Source organism: Saccopteryx leptura, chromosome 3 (assembly GCF_036850995.1).
Source record: "Saccopteryx leptura isolate mSacLep1 chromosome 3, mSacLep1_pri_phased_curated, whole genome shotgun sequence".
In the NCBI taxonomy this organism is placed as follows: domain Eukaryota; kingdom Metazoa; phylum Chordata; class Mammalia; order Chiroptera; family Emballonuridae; genus Saccopteryx; species Saccopteryx leptura.
In genome coordinates this window covers 273379488-273397690 of record NC_089505.1, presented here as the reverse complement: position 1 = coordinate 273397690, position 18203 = coordinate 273379488, and the positions used below count along the sequence as shown (strand labels likewise).

Genomic DNA, 18203 nt, shown 5'->3' with positions numbered 1-18203 from the left:
TGCATGCCTATTTGAAAACACCACCTTTTCCCATTTGTTTGCTCATCAGCTTCTGCCCTACTTTGCACTCCACTTCACTTCCTTGTTAAATTGTCTCGTTCTTTTATATCTTTCTGCGTCTTACCACCTCCTTCCCCTTAGTGGCTTTAAATCGTTTCTCTTTCTCAGCAGACTCTAGGCTTCTCTTCCCTGCCTTCCCTAGCAATCCTCTTCGGACGTCTTTCTTTTTTACCAGCCTTTTAAATGAGGTTGCTATCGTTAGTACCCCAAATCTACCAGAGGTCCAGTAAGAGTAGACTGAGTAGACTCGCTAGCTTTATGTGGTAGATCAGTTTTTTAAATAATTTAACTGAGCCAGCCATCCTTAAAAATTATATTGTCAGACGTAGAGTGGGAAAATAACACTGAAGTAATATTTAAAATGAAGGGCTTAGTGAATGCTGAAAATAGTTATTTCATTTTTTTGAGTTGCATGATTTCTATTGTCAGAATTAGCAGAACTACAACATTTGCCCATCTTATTTGGCAAAAATGCTTCTTAAGCATTTGATAGCGTCTCAGACTCATCAGTATTCAAGTTGGCTTAAAAACAACTTGAAAACTTTAAAAACAAGACAGTATAAGAACAGCCAGGAAGCTGTTTTGATGAAGTCACAGTTAAAGACCTTTTAAAATAGGCTCCACATGTTTAATGTATCAAAATAAAGTTGGCAGGAGTCTTGTAAAAGGATTATTTAGGAATTTGAGTAGTCAGTGTTATGTAGCTATTTTGGGAAAAACATTCTTTTTCTGTTAACAAACGTTTACAATTCCTGTGATGTGAGAATTACTGAGGTTTATTGTGGGATTAACACAGGAACTCATTTTATTTGAGCTACTGCATGGATGTAGAAGTGGTAAGTTGTTCAGGGTAGGCAGTGTAAGTCAGTATGTTCTAGAGGTGGAGAAACATGCTGTGGACGCTGAATGTTAATAGACATTATTTCATTTACTTTCTCTGTTGTGCAATAGCAGAGTCCTGTTTTTGGCCTAGTTTTAAATAGAGCATTTCTAAGTAAATAGTGAAAGAAGTCATTCTAATTATTATAATGGTTCTTTCTAAGTGTACAGGTTTTTTTTTTTCATATACAGATAACGTTATACCATTAAAATGGTAATTTTTAAAAATATTTTTTGAGTCCTCGAATAGGTTTCAGTAGTACTTTCGAAAGTATTTAGAACATATATATTTTTTCAGTCAACAGATTTTCTTGCAGGGATAATCCTGATTTTACTGAGCTTCTTACCTTCTCTCAGTGTCTTCTTTGTCCCTTTTTTGATGCTTGTTTGTGTTTTCTCCTTTTCATTTATTTTTATTCTCATAAAGTCTTACTAGTTTCTCCAGTGGTTATTTATGGTTGCATTATCAGCACGGAGTAGTATTTTTCCTTAGTCTTTCATACTCATTAGTTAAAATGTCTTAGTTTCTTGTACATTAACCTTTGGATTTGTTCATGTTGTGATTATCCCTTTAGAGGTGACCAGCAGAGCTTTCAACACTTCTTTTCTTAATACTGGGTGTATTCTAATATCTATGAAGACTCCAGGAATAGGTGAAAGCCTTTTCAGTTTACCTGCTAGTCGTATTAGTAAATACTATTTCATGTTAGTAATTCACATAATTAGCAAATTCCTTAAGATTACATCATCTGAAGGAATGTTGTAGTGTCTAAATAGCTGTGCTTCTAAGAACACCTGATTCATAAGTTGACATGGTCAGAAAGAGTAGCACTTGATGGAAGTTTATTTTCCTATAATATACATTTTTAATGGAGTCTTGAATTAAAGTGTGATGCTGATAGACTGTCTTGGCACTCTTGTAAGAAGGATTTGCCATGGGATAGTTAGTGATTTGGAAAGTCATTAAACAGTGGCTGAGCCAATAGTGGAAGGATTGTAAGCATACCCTTGTAAATGGGTTGGATAAACATTTCTTTTATTGCACATCATACTGAGAGTGAAATTCTTACCCCCACATTCATTGGTGTTAGTTACATATTTTATCCACATTATATTAATATTTGTATATTATATATAACTGAAGTATTTTCTGACATTACCTAGCATAGAAAATAGTAAAATTGTGTAATTCTAACTCTACAGTGATCCTTCATAAGATAATAGGTGAATAAAATCAACTTATTAAAATGTGACATGTGATATTTTACTTTTCCTGTGAAGTACGCCTTTCACAAGTTCATGGTTTTTAAGCAAAAATTAGTTGGGAAACAAGTAATAGTATGAGAATTACAGTCAAGTTTTTTTTAAGTTCCAAAAAGTAAAATTATGCCCTGGCCAGTTAACTGAGTTGGTTAGAGCATTATTCCTATACACCAAATTTGCAAGTTCTATCCCCAGTCAGGGCACATAAAAGAATCAACCAATGAATGTGTAAGTGGAACAGTAAATCAATGTTTCTCTCTCCCCCTCCCTCCCTTCTTCCCTCCCTCCCTCCCTCCCTCTCTCCCTCCTTCTCTAAAGTCAATCAGTAAAAAAATAAATGTATAAAAAATTATAATTAGTATTAAAGGAATTTGGAGAAATACAGTTATTTCTGGGTTTTCAGTGATTTTTCACATTGTATTTGATTCTTTATTTTTTCCTTAAGTGAACTAATTTTAGGATTTGTAATGAAACAATGCTGCTATTTATGTTAGCTTTAAAGTTTTATTGTAGAAAGTACATGTGTATGTACACACATATATGCATATATAGTATGAGCAGAATTGTGGATTATGAGAACCGATTGGGCATTGAGATAACTCTGGAATTATAACCTAGGATACTTCCCCTCTCACTATCCTGTACTCACACTAAACACTGAAAGTAAAATGTGTGGGCCCAGTATGTGAACTTCCCGGCACACATGAGAAGTGACCATATGCTTCTCTTTCCCACCCTCTCCCTCATCTCTCTCTTCTCTCACAGCCAGTGACTCAACTGGTTTGAGCATCACCCAAGGCGCTGAGGCTGAGGATAGTTCTGTTAATTCAAGCATCGGTCCCAGAGGGGGGTTGCTAGGTGGATTCTGAGGGTCAGGGCACATGCAGGAGTCTGTCTATCTCCCCTCTTCTCACTTAAAAAAAGAAAGTAAAATAAGGTAGATTTTGGAAATAATGGTTTTTGTAGTTTTGTCATCAAATTTCTAAAATTATAGAGTTGCTTCTAGCAGCAGATCTAACAAGTATAGGTAAAGAAAAGGGTACTACATGACTTCATAATCTTGTTTTTGTTGATAATATGGGTTTATATAGAAACATTGAATTAAAATAACTTTGAGTCTTTTAGATTAAGTATGCTAATATTTCTTACTAGCCATTTTGGAGTTTTTTTTAAATAAAACATATCTAATGTGATTTAACTTTTTTGTGTAGCTTTGACATGACTTTTCACCATTCCATCTATATTCCTCCTACCCTCACCAAAGAAAATGACCATTTAGACTACTTAAGTGATTTGATCAGGTAGTTGAATCAAGTGTTATGATGAAAAGACTTGACTAAGCCTGACTGGTGGTGGCACAGTGGATGGAACTTTGACCTGGTATGCTGAGGACCCAGGTTCAAAATCTGGGATCACCAGCCAGAGCCCAAAGGTCACTCACTGGCTCAGCTGGAACTCCCCCGCCCCCATCAAGGCACCTATGAGAAGCAATTGATGAATAACTGAAGTGACTCAACTTTGAGTTGATACTTCTCATCTTTTTCCCTTCTTGTCTGAATCTAGAGTATGTGCGTGCACGCTCGCTCTCTCTCTCTCTCTCAAAAAAAAAAGACTTACTGAATTTTTTTTTTTTAAGTGACTGAGGGACAAATAGAGACAGACAGGAAGGGAGAGAGATGAGAAGCATCAATTCTTTGTTGCGGCACCTTATTAGTTGTTCATTGATTACTTTCTCATATGTGCCCTAACGGGGTGGGGGGTGGGGAGGGCTCAAGCCAGCGACATCAGAGTTTTGAACCTGGCTCCTCTGTCCCAGGCCAGTGCTCAATCCACTGTGCTACTGCCTGGTCAGGCTCTTTACTAAATTCTTGATAATGTTAAGTTAAAAGTGTTGTCTGTATACTGCAGTTTCATTTCTTAGATTATATAAAGATTTTGAGATTTAGTTTTTAGTATCATCTAACAACCTAGGAGACAAATACCACATGATAGCCTACACTTTATTTTTACATTATTGTTTAAATTTTAGGGTTTTATTCTCCCCTTCAATTTAATGTTAATAACAGATAAATATTTTGCTCTAAATTGTGGTAAGCCATGACACAGGAGTTCTCCAGTAAATTTTTATTTATTATAACTAGTGCCTACATCTACAGTATCTTATATCTTGACATAAGATACCTTTTATTCTTTTGTGTTTTTATTTGTTTTTTATGTGTGTGTTTTTTGTTTTTTTTTTTGACAGAGAGTCAGAGAGAGGAATAGATAGGGACAGACAGACAGGAACAGAGAGAGATGAGAAGCATCAATCGTTAGTTTTTTGTTGTGGCACCTTAGTTGTTCACTGATTGCTTTCTCATATGTGCCTTGACCGTGGGGCTACAGCAGACCGAGTAACCCCTTGCTCAAGCCAGCAACCTTGGGTCCAAGCTGGTGAGCTTTGCTCAAACCAGATGAGCCTGCGCTCACGCTGGCAACCTTGAACCTGGGTCTTCCGTATCCCAGTCCGATGCTCTATCCACTGCGCCACCGCTGGGTCATGGCATGACATAACATACCTTTTATAATGCTGCCCTTTGTAATTAACTAAATTACAGAGTTTTCTTACTTGTAGTTGTTTTGTTTTGTTTTTTAAGGTGAGAGGAGTAGAGACAGCGAGGCAGACTCCTGCATTTGCTTTGACTGAGATCTACCCGGCAACCCCACCTGGGATGATGCTCTACTACTGAGCTATTTTTAGCACCTGAGGCTGATGGCACTCCAGTGGAGCTATCCTCAGTGCCCCAGGCCACACTCGAACAAATTGAGCCACTGGCTGCAGGAGGGGGAAGAGGGAGAGAAGCAGTTCTCCTGTGTGCCCTAATTGGAAATTGAACCCAGGGTATCCATATGCAGGGGCTGACACTCTATCCACTGAGCTACTGGCCAGGCCTAACTTGTTAGTATGATATATTTAGACAGTTAATGTGGTTTGTAATACTTAAAGCACAGTTTATTAATTTAAAGCTTTTATGACTTTCAGAATAGTTTAATATTCATTTGCTAATAAAAAATGGATTAAAAGTTTTCTTTAGCCTGACCAGGTGGTGGCGCAGTGGATAGAGCATTGGATTGGGATGTGGAGGGCCCAGGTTCAAGACCCCAAGGTCGCCAGCTTGAGCACAAGGTCGCTGGCTCGAGCAAGGGGTCACTTGGTCTACTGTAGCCCCCCCCCCCTTCAAGGCACATATGAGAAATCAATCAATGAACAACTAAGGAACTGCAACAAAGAATTGATGTTTCTTATCTCTCTCCATTCCTGTCTGTTCCTCTCTCTGACTCTCTCTGTCTCTTCCGTAAGAAAAATAAAAAGTTTTCTTTAGGGGTATGTTTATATTATTGGCTTATATTTAAGCCAGTTAAGCAAGATTATATTTATTGGCTTTAAATTGATTTGTTTCTTAAAAATTAGAGATCTTAAAAGTTTAGAAACAACAGTTTTGGATCCTTCTGAACAAAAGAAGATCCACTATAATGAGGTCTGGTATTAAAAGGAGAGAGACAAACACTAGCAGACTTTTATTGGATATTAAGGAACATCTCTTAAAGATGGGGACCATTGGCAGTGATGTAGGGAGGATAAGACGCGTTGATAGTATTGCTAGGCTTTGTTTATGTAGAAAGTTCTCTACTTCAAAATAGGTTGTTAATGGAAAGTGTAGTTGTATGATAGAAACATGAAAAACTTTTTCTTTCATGGAAAATTTAATAGAGATCTTGTTATCAGGTACACCATATTTCCCCATGTATAAGACACTATTTTCTGAAAATTTTGGGGTCTAAAAACTGGGTACGTCTTATACAGTGGTTGTAGGTTTTTTATTTGCATTTCTGCTTTTTTGCACTTGTTTTTGTGCTCATTATTGAAGATAGTGATTCGTCATCAGACACAGATGAGGACAAGATAGTGAATGGAAGTTTTGACAGTGATGAGGAGTTGTATGAATTTTATGAGTAAAACATGAGTTCAATAACTTTATGTAATATATTTTTTTCAAATTTTGGGCCCTAAAATTAAGGTGTGTCTTATACATGAGAGTGTCTTATACATGAGGAAATATGGTGATCAAATTTATGATGTAAAAAAAACACAAGTGAACAGATTTTGTTTGATCAGTATTACTTACAGTAGTCCCCTCATATCCACAGTTCTGTTTTTTGCAGTTTCAGTTACTCGTAGTCATAATAAATGGAAAATACCCAAAAGTGTATTAAATGTAAAATTCCAAAAATAAACAATTTACAAGTTTTAAATTGTGCATCATTCTGAGTAGTGTGAAAGCTAGAACTCTTTCCTGGTATGTAAATCATTCTTTTGTCTAGTCTATCTACCTCACTTTATCTTATGATAAAAGCATTGTATCTCACATCTTCATGTGGAAGGTGAGCACAGTAAAATAAGATTATTATTATTTTTTTTTACAGAGACAGAGAGAGGGACAGACAGACAGGAACGGAGAGAGATGAGAAGCATCAATCATCAGTTTTTCGTTGCAACACCTTAGTTGTTCATTGATTTCTTTCTCATATGTGCCTTGACAGCAAGCAGACCGAGTAACCCCTTGCTCGATCCAGCGACCTTGGGTCCAAGCTGGTGAGCTTTGCTCAAACCAGATAAGCCCGCGCTCAAGCTGGCGACCTCAGGGTCTCGAACCTGGGTCCTCTGCATCCCAGTCCGACGCTCTATCCCCTGCGCCACCGCCTGGTCAGGCAAGATATTTTGATAGAGACCACACTCACATAACTTTCATTATGGTATATTATAATTTTTCTATTTTACTATTATTTTTAATCTCTTACAATGTCTAGTTTGTAAGTTAAACTTTAAAATAGGTATGTGTGTGGCCCTGGCCGGATGGCTCAGCAGTAGAGCATTGGCCTGGCGTGCGGGGGACCTGGGTACGATTCCCGGCCAGGGCACATAGGAGAAGCACCCATTTGCTTCTCCAGCCCCCCTCCTTCCTCTCTGTCTCTCTCTTCCCCTCCTGCAGCCAAGGCTCCATTGGAGCGGGGATGGCCCCGGGCGCTGGGGATGGCTCCTTGGCCTCTGCCCCAGGCGCTAGGGTGGCTCTGGTCGTGGAGGAGCGAGGCCCCGGAGGGGCAGAGCGTCGCCCCCTGGTGAGCGTGCCGGGTGAATCCAGGTCGGGCGCATGCGGGAGTCTGTCTGACTGTCTCTCCCCGTTTCCAACTTCAGAAAAATACAAAAAAAAAAAAAGAAAGAAAGAAAGAAATAGGTATGTGTGTATAAGAAAAAACACATACATAGCAATCAGTACTAGCTGCGGCTTCAGGCATCCACTGGGGATCTAGGAGCGTATCTTCCGCGGATCAGAGGAGGCTGTACCTGAGAAGAAGCAGGTTTGGTAAAGGGTATATAATTTAAGAAGTTCTGAAAGATTTCAAAGCACTTTAAAACTTGAGAGTAGTGTCACTGATTCTTAGATCTAATTGAATTTTATTTTATGCAGTTGTAAGTATACTTCTAACATTGAGAGGGACAGTTAATAGATGTTCCTATGAGTAGGAGAATCTAGGAGTGTTTATACTGCTCATGGGTGCTTAACCTTTCTTGGCAGAGTTTTGCTTTCGTGGGTGCTTAGCCTTTCTTGGCAAAGAGTTTTGCTTTTCTCCTCCTTAGTCCCTTACAAAGAGAAAATAACTCAAAGCAACTCTAAAATGATAGACTCTGTGGGAGGGGAGACCAAATTTAGATATGAGAGGCTACCAACCTACAGAAGAGTAAAGAATTCAGTACAGTTTAATAATATTTGGTCTGTAAGTAAGCCCACCTTTTGTCATTCTTTTTTCTTTTTTAGATTTTATTCATGTTGGAGAGAGAAGGTGGGAGGAACAGGAAGTATCAACTCATGTTAGCTTCCTACATGTGCCTTGACTGGATAAGCCCGAGGTTTTGAATCAGCAACCTCAGCATTCCAGGTTGACACTTTATCCACTGTGCCACCACAGGTCAGGCAGCTCAGTCATTATTCTTACATTTACTGAGTGCCTTCTGATATGCAAGGCATTTTTCCAAATTTGGTCAAAACAGGAAAAACCTGCCCTCATAGATTTTCCATTTGATAACAAACTTTCTTAATTTACATTACAACTCTGTTTCCTTTGTGGAAAGCTTAAATTATTGGAAGATTTGGGATCTCTGGTGTTTTTCTTTGTTTCTTTTTCCAATTGAGAGGAGAGGAGATAGAGACAGACTCCCTCATGTGCCCTGGCTGGGATCCACCTCTCAACCCCCATCTGGGTCCATGCTAGCAACTGAGCTATTTTTAGTGTCTGGGGCAGAGGCTTCACAGAGACATCTTCAGCATCCAGGGTTGATCTGCTCACACCAGTTGAGCTACAGCTGGGGAGGAGAAGAGATAGAAGGGGCAGGGAAAGGGTAAAAAAGCAGGTAGTCATTTCTCTTTTGTGCCCTGACCAGGAATTGAACCTGGGACGTCCACACTCCAGGCATACGCTCTACCACTGAGCCAATCAGCCAGGGCCTGTGGTATTTTCTACGTTGCTTAAAAGCTGGATAAGAATTTCACTATTTTTAATGAGAGAGGGAGGGAGAGTTTCTATAACGACAAAAACTGGACTATGGAAAGAGGAAGTAAGAAGGCGGAAATATTGTACCTAAGATGAAAAATACTGTAAGCCAAAGATAAGAAAGAGGTCTCTACATTAGGCATGAGGAAAGCGGGGGGCTTCAGGTGTTTCCATTTACTGTTTAATCTTCAGTGGATGTGTTCCTGGATAGGAGAATGGGAGAAACGAATGGCAGCAGGACAAACAAGACTTTTAACAAATCTGGCTTAAATAACTTGGGATGTGCCTCTAAAATATATGTTGTGATTTGTGTTTGGAAAAGACTGTTTTTGTTCTTTATGAATACTGTATTGCTGAAAGATTAGTGATCAACAGTGTCTGAAAATACTGTCACTCATTTGTGACTGCTACTTGTGTTCTCTGGTAATTTGATAGTTCTGTTGAAGATAGCTGATGGAGCCAATGTAACTCATTAGTCTTTTGTGCTCAAATTGGTCTGTCTGTATATTTGTCACATACAAATAATTCCATAGCTGTTATAAAAAAAAGTTGTGCTTTTATTTTCCTGCATTGTAAAATTTTTCTTGAGGATGTCCTACTGCAGTTAGCTACAAAGCAGGTACTTAATTTTCTTCTTACTGTCTTATAGCCTTTCTAGTGATGGTCTAGTTTGATAAAGATGTCTCCCCCTGAGTTCACACAAACATTGCACACTTAAGATAAGTATGAGAGATCTTTGATCTTTGTTTTTATTTTAATACATGTCTTTTTGGTTTCATTTGTGAGTCATTGAGTCAGTCTCATGTGAACTTGCTTGTTACAGTGAACTAAGTTTTTTATTTTAAAGCAAATCAACTTGTGTTTATTTTGGTCCCCAGTGTAAAAATGAACACTTATTCCATTCATGGCCTAAGTGACCTCATAGCACCTAAAGAAGCCTTCAAATTACTATTTTCACATTTTATATATTATATTTAAAGATTTTATATATTGGCCCTGGCCGGTTGGCTCAGTGGTAGAGCGTCAGCCTGGTGTGCGGAAGTCCTGGGTTCGATTCCCGGCCAGGGCACACAGGAGAGGCGCCCATCTGCTTCTCCACCCCTCCCCCTCTCCTTCCTCTCTGTCTCTCTTCCCCTCCCGCAGCTGAGGCTCCATTGGAGCAAAAGATGGCCTCGGGCACTGGGGATGGCTCCTTGGCCTCTGCCCCAGGCGCTAGAGTGGCTCTGGTTGGGACAGAGTAACACCCCGGATGGGCAGAGCATTGCCCCCTGGTGGGCGTGCCGGGTGGATCCCAGTCGGGCGCATGCTGGAGTCTGTCTGACTGCCTCCCTGTTTCCAGCTTCAGAAAAATACAAAAAAAAAAAAAAAAAAATTATATATTGATTTTACAGAGAGGTGGTGTAGGGGGGAACGAGAAGTATTAACTCATACAGTGATACCTCGGTTTTCATTGATAATCCATCTGAAACCAAGCAGCGAAATCAATGAAAATCAAGGCAATTATTTCCATATGAATCAATGTAAATCCAATTAATTCATTATAGACACTCCAAAATACATACCAAAAACACATTTTATAGAGAATAAATGTAGTTTTTAATACTAAAAACAATTAGAAATTAATATAACATGAATAAAAAGAATAAATGAACATGCATTTACCTTTCTGAAGACTCTTCTTGGTAAATGGAAACATGCAAAATAAGCATTACACCAAATACTGTATACGCTGTAATCACGTACATGTAATTGTAGTATAAGCACTTGCAATCAATAAAAACACAAAAACACTGGAACGCAATGGAATTGTTTGACTAGATGCGCAGGGTGATGCTCACATGAGAAAAAACCCCACACTGAGCAGAACACGTGGGTTGCCCTTTGTTTTAGCAAAATTAGCAGTGAGGTCATGTGGACATGCCTGCCCATGAAATCCAAGGCAACCAACAAAAACCGAGACAAATTTTCCCTGGGGGTAAAACCGCAGAAACTGAAACCGATGAAAACCGAGGTGTTACTGTAGTTACATCACTTTAGTTGGTTATTGACAGCTTTCCATATGATCCTTGACTGGGCAAGCCCAGGGTTTCGAATCAGTGACCTCAGCACTCTAGGTTGATGCTCCATCCACTGTGCCACCATGAGCCAGGCACATTTACTCTATTTTTATAGCCATATTTATCTCTTATTAAAATGCTGATGCAGTACTCAGTTCGATCACTGGGTTAAGGGTAGATGTCTCGGTGTACAAGGAACATTTTTCTCCTTTGTAATTACCAGGTTATTCATGGCATGTTTTGTTACTATGCAAATCCATTTCTCCTTCAGACTTTCACTTCATCAAGTTACTTATTTCTTTTTTAAAGATGGATCTCAAGCTCTGGTGGGAGATAGCTCAGTTGGTAAATCTTTGAAATATTGTTTGTAATTTATACTTAAAAGTAAACTTAGATTTGAATTAGGCATATTTCAGTTTCTTACTAGCCATATGTGACTAGTAAGACTGTGAAACAACACAGCTCTAGGGCCTTGCAAACATTTGGTATTGAGAATCTTTTTTTTCCCCTTCAGTCTGATGAGAAATACTGTTCCATTGTGACTTTAATTTTGTATCTTCATATTAGTTTTCCTGTTGGAAAATTTGCTTTTTTCTATAACTAGTGAGAAGGCTGAACATTCTCATGTTATTTAGCCATTTGAATTTCTCTTTTTGTGTATTTGCTATTATCATTTGCCCTATCTTCTGTTGGGTTTTTTTCTTGACAAAATCTTACAGGCATATAGGTTTATTTTGCCATTAGGATGCTGGTGTTTGTTTATTGTTTGAGTTTTAAGAGTTAATTCGAGCCTGACCAGGTGGTGGCGCAGTGGATAGAGCGTCAGACTAGGATGTGGAAGGACCCCGAGGTTGCCAGCTTGACGCGGGCTCATCTGGTTTGAGCAAAGCTCACCAACTTGGACCCAAGGTCGCTGGATCGAGCAAGGGGGTTACTTGGTCTGCTGTAGCCCCACGGTCAAGGCACATATGAGAAAGCAATCAATGAACAACTAAGGTGTCGCAACAAAAAACTTATGATTGATGCTTCTCATCTCTCTCCGTTCCTGTCTGTCTGTCCCTATCTATCCCTCTCTCTGACTCTCTGTCTCTGTAAAAAAAAAAAAGTTAATTCGATGATGTACCTGTGGGATTACATTATACAGGTTAACCTAAAAGCAGTTTTAAAATAACTCCAAAAATAATTTGAAGTGAATTCTTGGAAGTGTAGGACTTGAATAATAATATGGGGATGGAAGGACAGAGTGATTGCTTTATACTTAAGATAAACAATTCTTTGTATATTTATTTTTTCCCTCCGTATGTTCCTCCATTTTTTCAGCTTATTCTTTCTCCTCCTTTCCTTAACTGTAAGCCCACGGACCCTTAGGAAGAGCTAGACTGAATGGATTGGGACCCAGGGCCAAAGAGGTTTGCAAAAAGGTCTATAGGGTTGGGAAGTTGGGGATGCTTTATGTGGAACATCTGGACAAATCAAGTGATAATTCATTAGTGTTTCCTGTCTGTTGTAGGTGTAATTGGCTGGGTGCTTTAAATGTGAAACACCAAAAGTGAAATTGCTAGAAATCAAGAACTGTTTGTACTTAAATGTTACAGTAGATGATGGAGGCTGTTCAGTAGATTTTTGGTTCTCTGCCAGTTTAATATTTTTTTGTGAATGTTGGAATGGCTGATTAGGGTATCCTTAAGTATCTTTTACTTAATGTGTATTTTACTCAATATCTACTAAGTGCCAGTGTTACAAGTTAGGGTAGGAGGAGATAAGGAAAGCAAAAGTGTTAAAAGGAATGTGGATAATTGTATAGGAGTAATGAGAGGGTGGGATAAGGGTTGGGGATGGAATCAAGAAGGAGCTATTATTTCATAGATTAGCTCAAATAAAAATAGGACAAACGGACTATGAGGCAGGAAATGAGCATGTTTTATTTGGCCAGTAAGGTCTACGCAAAGCAGATTAGAGAGGAAAATTCCAGACTGGATATTTTGTGCTAGTGGCATTTGGGGACTAGGAAGCCACTACATTTTTTGGGACAGTTAAAGTATGTTTTAGGTGTCTGACCAGGTGGTACGCAATGGATAGAGCGTCGGACTGGGATGCGGAGGACCCAGGTTCGAGACCCCAGTCACCAGCTTGAGCGCGGGCTCATCTGGCTTGGGCAAAGCTCACCAGCTTAGACCCAAGGTTGCTGGCTCGAGCAAGGGGTTACTCGGTCCTCTGAAGGCCCACGGTCAAGGCACATATGAGAAAGCAGTGAACAATTAAGGTGTTGCAACAAAAAACTAATGATTGATGCTTCTCATCTCTCTCCGTTCCTGTTTGTTTGTCCCTAGCTATCCCTCTCTCTGTCTCTGTAAATAAAAAATAAAAATTAAGAAAAAATCATGTTTTAGGGAAGTCAAGCTGGTAGTAGTCTTCAGACTGGTTTGAAGGAACAGGAGTTGAAGTCAGTTAAACCCAAATAATGAGGCCATTAGATAATCCAGACAGTACGAGATAATGCTCAAGATTAGGATGAAAAGTAAGAGAGACACTTAAAAGGAAGAGTTGATGGAAATAGTGACTGGTGTGTAGATGTTGGATTTATATTGTATATAAAAGATTTATGTTTCTAGCCCAAATTACTAGAAGAGGGATTATGAGTAGGTAGATTAATAGATAGTTAACACAGATAGGTTGGCATATAAAGGTGCTCAATATTGGAAGTGTGTGCTGAAACAGTGAGATTGGATCAGAGGGCAGATACTATGTTTTTGGTTGAAGACTAATTACTGTTTTTGGAGGGCCTACTTCCCTCTTGAATAAAGGAGGCTAAAGGAAAAAGAATGTGAGTGTGATTGTTTTAATTGCTAGTGTTTTGAAAGTCAACACAAGTGTGGAGTTTCAGTAAGGGAGGAGTTATCAACATTGTGAAATACCACAAAGTACCTTATCTTGAGAATCCTACTTTTTAGGACCAGTCTGATGTATGAGCTAATTCTGTCAAGTAGGAGCTAATTATGTATACCAAGCAAGACATCAGTGTTTGAGTTGTTTGCCAGGAATATTGATGTTTTGGGGGTTATATATAAGGTCTACCGGAAAGTTCTGTCCGTTTTTGGAATAAAACAAAATACAAATTTTTCTTGCCGTCAATAAACTATTAAATAATATAATTGCCATTATTATTAATGATTTCTTGCCAACATGAGGGCAATTTGTATATCCCATTTTTGAAAATGTTTTATCTTTTGATGCGAAAAATTGAACCAGTGCTTCTTTGATATCTTCTTCATTTTTGAATTTTTTGCCCTTCAAAAAATTTTGTAAGGACAAAAACAAGTGATAGTCAGAGGGTACTAAACCCGGGGAATATGGTGGATGTGACAGAATTTCCCAGCCTAGTTCTGCAATTTTTTGACGAGTCCCCAAAGCAGCATGTGGCCTGGCATTATCATGATGCAGTATGATGTTCTTCCTATTGAACATCACCAGCCTCTTTTCTAAACTTTGTTTTAGTTAATTTGCTACGTCAGTATGTATACATTAAGTGATAAAAATAGAGAGGCACACATGCGCCAAATAAACGTGCTTAGAGTCGAACTTGTGATTGAAACGGACAGTACTTTCCGATAGACCTTATATTATATCATGACTATTGAATATTGATAGGGTTATATATTATATCATGACAACCATTCAATATATAAAAAACATTCTATATATGTTGGTCATATTACAGCCATGCTCCAGGGTAATTCACTTGTGGATAATAGGGCTATAACTACATTAGAGTCATGTTTTGTTCCACTTTACTAACTGCTCATAAACATAGCACTAAAATGATTAGGCAATCAGACCTATAAATAAAATTCCTTTGAAAGTCTCATAAAACCTTTGCTGTCTGATATTTGTCTCAATTTGCTTTTTGTAATCTGGAATCATTTAGGAGGATGGAGAGGAAAGAACTTATTTTCTTATAGCTAATTGGAAAACTATTGGGATTAGAAATAGCAGTTATTTTATTTCTGAGCTCCTTTGTTGAACTTAAAAAGGTGTTTTTTGTCAATATGTTTGAAATCAGTCTACGGTAAAACAATCAAGCATAACACCTGGTCTGTGGTAGCAAAGTGGATTGGACATTGACCTGGAATGCTGAGGTTGCGGGTTTGAAATCCCGGTCTTGCCTCGTCAGGGCACATACAAGAAGCAGCTGCTGCCAGTTGATGCTTCTCTACTCCTTACCCCCTTTTCTAAAATCAATAAAATTTTCTGTCTCTAAAATCAATAAAATAAAATCATAAAATCAATAAATAAAATAAAAACAAAAATTTAAGCATAGAATTATGACTAAAGTCCAGGGTCTCTTTAGCCCTTTGATTTTCATCATCCAGGTAATCTGGTACAGACAAGACATGAACGCCCTCTGATTTCAGCAACATTACCTGAAAAATTCATTGTTGGGTCTAGGGGAATATTCTTTTACCTTAGAATGTTAAGTATGGTTTTGTTTTGTTTCTTTTAACTTTTTTTTCCTCCTACTTAGAGGAGGGGAAGCATCCTACATGTACTCTGACTGGGATCCATCTGGCAAATCCACTAGGGGGTGATGCTCTGCCCATCTGGGGACCTTGCTCCATTGCAGCCAGAGCCATGTTTTAGCACCTGAGGTGGAAACCATGGAGCCATCCTCAGCACCCGGGGCCAGCTCTCTCCAACTGAGCCATTGCTGCAGGAGGAGAGGAGAAGAGAGAGAGAAGCGAGAGGGGGAGGGTTAGAGAAGCAAATGGGCACTTCTCCTGTGAGCCCTGGCCAGGAATTGAACCTGGGACAATAACATGCTGGGCTGACGCTCTACCACTGTGCCAACCTGCCAGGGCAGAATATTAAGTTTTAATGGACATGAGCCAGTAGCTGGTGACATGTTGTTTACACAGGCCTATCATATTTTGTTTAGGTTTTACCTCATACTTTTTCAAAATCCTTGGGGAATTGAAGTTTTTAAAAGCCATGGAAGTAATAAAAAGGAACAAAGTGATTAATAAACATAACATGGTTGGATCTCAGAAACATGCTAAGTGAAAGAAGCCAGACACAAAGGAAGGAGTACATACTCTATGACTCCATTTACAGAAAGTTCTAGAAAAGGCAAAACTCTTCTATTGACAGCACATCAATGGTTGCCTAAGTCTGGAGGTGATGGTGAGATGGAATTCAAAGGGGCATGAGGGAATTTTCCTAGTGACTGAATAAAGAATGTTCTGTATTTTTTATTGTGATCACACAATTGTATATATTGTCAGAACTGATCAAACTGTACAAATAAAATGCGTGCATTTTATTATATGTAAAACAATAGTCAAGGATCTTCAGCAACACGTGGAACTTTCTGTATTGGATTTTCTCTAATCTGAGGTTTTCACAGTGAAGTGGCCTTTTCTCGCAGTAAAGCTAACACTGGTGGTACTCCTTGATGTGCCTGATACGGAGTTATAAATCAGAGATAGTAATTTAGATAAATGCAGTGATTTTTTTTTTTTACCACATTTGAAATATATTTAAATATATTTAAAATCAACTAAAATGTTCTGATAATATCTACATTTTTTTTTCTGGTTTGCTGGTTTCAGAGCCATTCAAAGGATTTCAGAAATGAAAAAGCTATTAAAGAATATTTAAATATAGTTGAGCCTAGTTAGTTGGAAAAACTTGAGAGTTCAGGATGTTATCCATAGGACAATCATTCTTTAAACATCAGATATTTTCTCATCTCAACTTTTTTTTTGGCTTTCTGTAGAGCTATATTTTGCTTGAATAAACACTGTGCCACAAAGCTTACTGGATGGTTTTGTCGTGCAGGTAATTCTTTTTTTTTAATTTTATTGTGTTAACTTGGATTCAAGTGTCCCACTCAATATAACTCTCATCTATCAACTTAAATGGATAATTGATCCTGGGACATAAACTATAATTATTTTTTTTTCTGTTTGAGTATATTGGATTTTATTAATGTAGTAGGTTGGTTATGATAGACTAAGGAATTGCTTTGTGGGTTATAGTAATGGTATGATAGCTAATACTTTTAAAGCACTTTATGCCAACCACTGACCTACACAATTAATCTGCATTATTTCAATTATTTACTATAACAACTTTGATATGGGTGCTTTTATTACTCTATCTTTTAGAAATAATTAGGTCAGGGTCACACAGTAAGTGGTCAAGCTGGCATTTGATTTCAGATCTATTTCCTGCTAAAGCCTTTACCTTTAAAAAAAAATGTAGCAGTCTTGAGAGGGAGAGCAGTGATTTAAAAGAGAGGGTATGACTTGGGGTTTCTGGAAATTTTGTTAACCATGCTGAATGGATCTTTGATGCTCAAGAGTCTCTTGTTTCTGTCTGACCAGGCGGTGGTGCAGTGGATATAGCGTTGGACTGGGACACAGAGGACCCGGATTTGAGTACCAAGGTCGCTGGCTTGTGCGCAGGCTTATCTGGCTTGAAGGCAGGGTCGCTGGCTTGAGCCCAAAGGTTGCTGGCTTGAGTGGGGAGTGGGGGGGAGAGACTCAATCTGCTATAACCCCCCCCTCCCCCGGCAAGGCACATATGAGAAATCAATCAATGAACAACTGAGGTGCCACAATGAAGAATTGATGCTTCTCATCTCTCTCCCTTTTTGCCTGTTTGTTTCTATTCGTCTCTCTCTCTCTCTCTCTCTCTCTCTCTTGCTTAAAAAAAAAAAAAGTCAGTTGTTTCTAGCTTTTGACAGTCTGTGATAGATCTGAGCCAGTGGCCCTAATGGCCATTTGGAATGAGGTTTCTGCCATCCCCTAAATCAGGGGTCCCCAAACTTTTTACACAGGGGGCCAGTTCACTGTCCCTCAGACCGTTGGAGGGCCGGACTATAAAAAAAACTATGAACAGCCCTGGCCGGTTGGCTCAGCGGTAGAGCGTTGGCCTAGCGTGCGGAGGACCCGGGTTCGATTTCCGGCCAGGGCACACAGGAGAAGCGCCCATTTGCTTCTCCACCCCTCCGCCGCGCTTTCCTCTCTGTCTCTCTCTTCCCCTCCCGCAGCCAAGGCTCCATTGGAGCAAAGATGGCCCGGGCGCTGGGGATGGCTCCTTGGCCTCTGCCCCAGGCGCTAGAGTGGCTCTGGTCGCAATATGGCGACGCCCAGGATGGGCAGAGCATCGCCCCCTGGTGGGCAGAGCGCCGCCCCATGGTGGGCGTGCCGGGTGGATCCCGGTCGGGCGCATGCGGGAGTCTGTCTGACTGTCTCTCCCTGTTTCCAGCTTCAGAAAAATGAAAGGAAAAAAAAAAACAAAAAACTATGAACAAATCCCTATGCACACTGCACATACCTTATTTTAAAGTAAAAA

The 18203-nt window shown here is 39.2% G+C and overlaps 1 protein-coding gene across 3 annotated transcripts in view; it reads left to right on the top strand.

Moving 5' to 3' along the window:
• PPM1B (protein phosphatase, Mg2+/Mn2+ dependent 1B) overlaps positions 1-18203 on the top strand; it is a 69774-nt gene that overhangs the window by 798 nt on the left and 50773 nt on the right. The gene's annotated exons all lie outside the window — the stretch shown is intronic.